This window comes from Nannospalax galili, unplaced genomic scaffold (genome assembly GCF_000622305.1).
Source record: "Nannospalax galili isolate Female #2095 unplaced genomic scaffold, S.galili_v1.0 scaffold10, whole genome shotgun sequence".
Classification (NCBI taxonomy): domain Eukaryota; kingdom Metazoa; phylum Chordata; class Mammalia; order Rodentia; family Spalacidae; genus Nannospalax; species Nannospalax galili.
In genome coordinates, this window is record NW_008331140.1 from 3251962 (window position 1) to 3257731 (window position 5770).

At 38.0% G+C, this 5770-nt stretch overlaps 1 pseudogene; it reads right to left on the minus strand.

Annotated features, from left to right (window-relative positions):
• Nucleotides 1-295: 295 nt before the first annotated feature.
• LOC103725529 overlaps nucleotides 296-5770 on the minus strand; it is a 52474-nt pseudogene continuing 46999 nt past the window's right edge.

Here is a 5770-nt window from a genome sequence, read left to right on the forward strand (position 1 = left end):
TGGTCTAACATGAATTTTCACATAAAGGAAGGTAACTGACGTCTGAAGGCCTACCAACCTGTTTGCATTCACTGGTTTACAAAACTATGAATTCTTTCATGTAAAGGTGAATGTAAAGTCTAAATGCTTTTCCATTCTGTTCCAGTTTATAGGGTTCTGTCTACTATGAACTTAGGTCTTTGAACATCACTGTGACATCTGAAGTCTTTACCACACACATCGATTGCATTCACAGGGCTTTTCACAAGTATGACTTTTTCCATGTAACTGTAAGGAACCAGAAAATGTAAATGCCTTACTGTCCATACTGTTTACATTCATAGTTTCTCTCCAGAATGTATTTTTTCAAGTTACTGAAGATCATCTTACCTCTAATGGCTTTACCACATTGTTTATATTCATACTGTTTTTCTTCAGGATGAGTTATTTCACGTAACAGTAAGGAATTAGGAAATGTAAAGGCCTTATCACACGTTTTATGATCATATGTTTTTTCTCCAGCACGAAATTTTTCATGCAATGAAGAGATCTGTGACATTTAAAGGCTTTACCACATTGATTACATTCATATTGTTTTTCTCCAGTATGACTTTTTTCATGTACCTAAAGGTGACTTGACTGTCTAAATGTTTTCCCACATTCTCTACATGCATAGGGTTTCTCTCCAGTATGCGTTTTTTTCATGCCTATGAAGACTGACTGATATGCCTAAAGGCTTTACCACATTGTTTTCATTCATATGGTTTTTCTCCAGTATGAAATTTCTCATGCACTCAAATGTGACTGTGTTCTATAATGGCTTTACCACATTCTTTACATGCATAAAGTTTCTCTCCAGTATGTGTTTTTTCATGCTTCTAGAGATGACTATTTTATCTAAAGGCTTTACCACATTGTTTTCATTCATATGTTTTTTGAACAGTATTAATTCTTTCATGTACTTGAAGGTCACACTTATGTCTAAAGGCTTTACCACATTGTTTACATTCATATGGTTTTTCTCCAGTATGTCTTTTTTCATGTAACAGTAAGGAATTAGGAAATGTGAAGGCCTTATCACACTTTTGCATTCATATGTATTTTTTTCAGTATGAAGTTTTTCATGCAACTGAAGATGACTTTGATATTTAAAGGCTTTACCACACTGATTACATTCCTATGTTTTTTCTCCAGTATGACATTTTTCATGCACCTGGAGGTGACTGGACTGTCTAAATATTTTTCTACATTGATTACATGAATAGGGTTTCACTCCATTATGAATCTTTTCATGTACTTGAAGGTTACTCTATTGTAAAAAGTTTTCTACCACATTCTCTACATGCACAGCATTTCTCTCCAGTATGCATTTTTCATGCCTATGAAGATGAATGTTATACCTAAAGCCATTACCACATTGTTTACACTCATATGGTTTTTTTCCAGTATGAATTGTTTCATGCACTTGAAGCTGACTGTATTGTATAAAGGTTTTACCACATTGTCTACATGCGTAAGGTGTCTCTCCAGTATGCATTTTTTCATGCCTATGAAGATGACTGTTTTGCCTAAAGGCTTTACCACATTGTTTATGCTCATATGCTTTTTCTCCAGTATGAACTTTTTCATGTACATGGCGATAACTCTTACATCTAAAGACTTTACCAAATTGCTTACATTCACATGGTTTTTCTCCAGTATGAATTATGTGATGTAACAGTAAGGAATTAGGAAATGTAAAGGCCTTATCACACTTTTTATGTTCATATGATTTCTCTCCAGTATGAAGTTTTTCATGTAACTGAAGAGATGTGTAACATTTAAGGACTTTACCACATTGATTACATTCATATGGTTTTTCTCCAGTATGACTTCTTTCATGTACCTGAAGGTGACTGGACAGTCTAAATGTTTTCCCACATTCTCTACATGCATAGGGTTTCTCTCTAGTATGCATTTTTTCATGCCTATGACGATGACTGGTAGGCCTAAAGAATTTACCACATTGTTTACATTCATACAGTTTTTCTCCAGTGTGAAATTTTTCATGTAATTGAAGGCAACTCTACCATGTACAGGCTTTACCATATTCTTTACATTCAAATGGTTTCTGTCCTTTATGAATTTTTTAATTTACTCAAAGATAACTGAATAGTATAAAGGTTTTACCACACTGTTTACATGCATAGGGTTTTTCACTAATATGAATTCATTCAGGTCATCAAAGAGGAGTGGAAGAACTCAAATGTTTCCCACATATATTACATTGACAATGCTTTCTTACAGTTTGAATTTCTCCAGATGTGTGACATGAACGGGCATGAGCCGAGGCTTTTCTATGTTCTTTGTATTGCTGGAGTTTTTTTTTTTTTTCCCACTGTGTGTTTCCTGATCTATTACCAACAAATGTTGGAAATGAAAATAATTTAAATAAGTCTTATTTTCAAAAGGTCCATTCACAGCGTGAGTTCTCATAGGTCTTTGACAGCTTATGTGAGAGATAGAGTTCTGTGGCTGGTTTCCATACTCCTCATGCTTATATGGTCTGTACTGAGAGTGAGAGGTAGGATGGTTATTAAAGGGTGAAATGGCACTTGGGAATCTTCCCATGCACATTGCTTTAACATGAATAAATTGTCATGCCCATATCAGCATTTGCTTTCCATGTGAAAATTTCTCCATCCTGAAAATCTTCTTTATGCTTACAGAATGTCTCAAACATGGAAGTTCTTAGATTTTTTTATAATGGTCTTTAATAGATTCATTTCACAACCGTTTCCTATAAAAGTGAAGTTCCTACAGGTTTCCAGCATCACATCTCTGTAGAGATTCTTCTAAGAAGGATTCAGCAAAGCCCACTCTTCCTGGGTGAAGTTCACTGCAATATCCTCAAATGTCACAGACTCCATGGACCACTTCCGGCTTCACCAGTGCTCTCATCATTTCCCTGAAAAGTGCTCACTGCTCAGGACTAGTGATGCCTCAATCAGCCAGGGAGTTAAATTCACAGCACAGAACCCAGAACATAGGAGTGATAGAGTATGCCTCCCACCTCCCACTTCCCAGCCTCCCCCAGCATATATGTTTTTAAAGTATTCCCTTATAATGTTCTGGATCTTTTTGGTGTCTGTTGTGATGTTTCCCCTTTCATCTTTCATTTTGTTGATTTCGATATGCTCTTTCTTTCTTTTGGTTAACTGGGCTAGTGGTCTGTCAGCCTTGTTTATCTTTTCAATGAACCAGGTCATGGATTCCTTGATTCTTTGTATTGTTTTGTTTGTTTCTGTTTCATTAGTTTCTGCTCTGATTTTTGTTATTTCTTCTTGTCTGCTGGGTTTGGGCTTCATTTGCTGTTTCTTTTCAAGTGTGTTGAATTGCAATGTTAAGTCACTTATTTTGTGTTCTTTCTGATTTTTTAATGTAGTCAATTAGAGCTATAAACGTCACTTTAAGGACACGGACTGCTTTAAAGTGTCCCAGAGGTTTTGTAGTGTTTTATTTCCCATTTCATTTAGTTCAAGGAATACTATAATTTTTTTAATTTTCCTCTGACCCATTCATCATTCAGGAGTGTGCTGTTTAATCTCCATGTGTTCATGTGGTTCCTAGGGTTTCTTCCAGTGTTAATTTTAAGCTTTATTGCATTGTGGTCTGATAGAATGAACGGAATTATTTGAATCATTTTGTATTTTTTGAGGTTTGTTTTGTGCTCCAGTATATGGTCAATTTTGGAGAAGGTTCTGTGGGGTGCTGACTAGAAAGTGCATTCTTTGGTGCTTTGGTGGAATATTTGTTAGTACCATTTGATATATGGTATTGTTTAATTCAGATGTCTGTCTGCTAATTTTCTGTCCTATTGACCTATCTAATGTAGACAACGGGGTATTGAAGTCCCCTACTATTAATGAGTTGGGATTAATCTGGGTCTTAAAGTCCTGCAGTACTGTTTATATGAGCGTTTCACTTCCTTCTTCATTTCAGCCTGAGTATTCTTCAGTATTTCTCTTTTCTGAATTCATTCAGAAGTTTATCCCTATCTTCCTTCAGTTCTTTGATTTCTTTGTGCATTCTTTAAATTCACTGAATTCTTTTATTATGTTTATAATTGTTCTTTTGAGTTCCATGTCTTGCATTATCTCTAGAGGAGGGGGGGTTCATTGTGCTCCTCTAGAGGACTACTGGTACTTGGTAGTGATATATTATTTGGTTTTTCATGTCATTATTTTTTCTCTGTGACTTTGACATGTGTTTTTCTCTTATAGATTCTGATTCTTGTGTGAGACTCAAGCCTTCCTTTATTGAGTTTAGATCTGCTTCTTTTGTAAATTTTATGTGCCTTTGTGGTTTACTTGTTAGGAAAGAAAAGCTGGTTAGTCTAGACTTCAGTTTCTCTCCTTTTTTTTATATTGGAGTGGCCAAATTTCTTTCATTTTAAGGAGTTCCCAAAGAGGCCCAAGTCAGATGAGGATCAGATGGTCTCAGGCTTTCTCTTGAGGTCTGGATCCCCCCAGGAAAGATTCTGCCTTAGAAATTTTGGGGCTGTGCTGGCCTGGGAGGAGGGTCCAAGAAATATGCTGGTCTCAGGAAGCTGGTGGCTGTGCCACCCAGGAATGCAAAGGAAGGTAGGAGCAGGAAGAGGCCCCAAGGGCACCTGGGGACTAGAGGGAGGAACTGGGTTGGTCTGGATTCAACGGGTCAGGAAACAGCTGTGGTTCTGGGCAGAGAGGTCAGCCCTGGTATCTAGAGTGCCAAGACAAGAAATGGGCCAGTACCCAGTCTAGGAGGAGAGATGGGTAGGGGAGCTGGGAGGGTGAATGAGGCTGGGGGGATCAAGGTGTGGTGGGCACTGCTGGACTTACCCAGGAAAGGTGCTGGCACCAGGACTCTGAAGGCTGTGCAGCCCAAGGAAGCTGACTCTTTTTAAAGTAAAGTTTTAGCTGGGCATGGTGGCACATGTCTTTAATTCCAACTCTTTGGAGGCAGTGTTAAGTGAATCTCTTTGAAATCAAATCCAGTCTGGTCCACATAGCAAGTTCAAAGTCAACTGAGGCTAGACATAGATGACTCCCTGTCTCAGAAAATAATAATAATAATAATAATAATAATAATAATAATACAAAATTAAGTACAAATAATAAATTTATAAATTTGATGGGCAAGAATTTTAACTGTAGTAATCTCATTTAGTAACAAAATGTGATTATTTTTATCATAGAAGGTGGTATTATATACAGCTACCTGTATTCATTACAATAAGTTTTCAGCAGATGTCCATTAATAAATAGTAAGGATTGTTGGAGGTCAAAATGGCTTGCCTTTGAGCAGGTTGAACCTGGAGAATTAAAGATCAGGCCACAATCTCTACTGAAAGGAAAGGCCTGAAAACAGTGTCTCAAGACCCTGTCATGTGAACATTGCATTGTTGCGGGTACTCCTCAGGCCACCTGTGAAGATGCTAACCTGGATCGGGTCCCCTGTCAATTGGGGGGGTAAGAGGTGTGGGGTCATGACACACAGATCCCAGGAGTCAGGTAGAAGCAAGCACTAGGTGAGGTGCTGCAGACTCATTTAATGCAGGAGGAGGCACACCTTATATCTCCCTTTTCTCCACCCCCAAGTCCCTTTAGTCAGCATATCATTTTCTGATTGGTCCACGCCATGCAGTCTGTCAGCAGTTACTGGTCTCGTGAGCAGGGTACAGAGGCATGGGCTCCTTTTGGTGGGCTATTTGCAGACCAAGAAGTGTAGTGAATTCTCACTGAATCCCAGGGCTCTGGGTCTGTGCCATTTT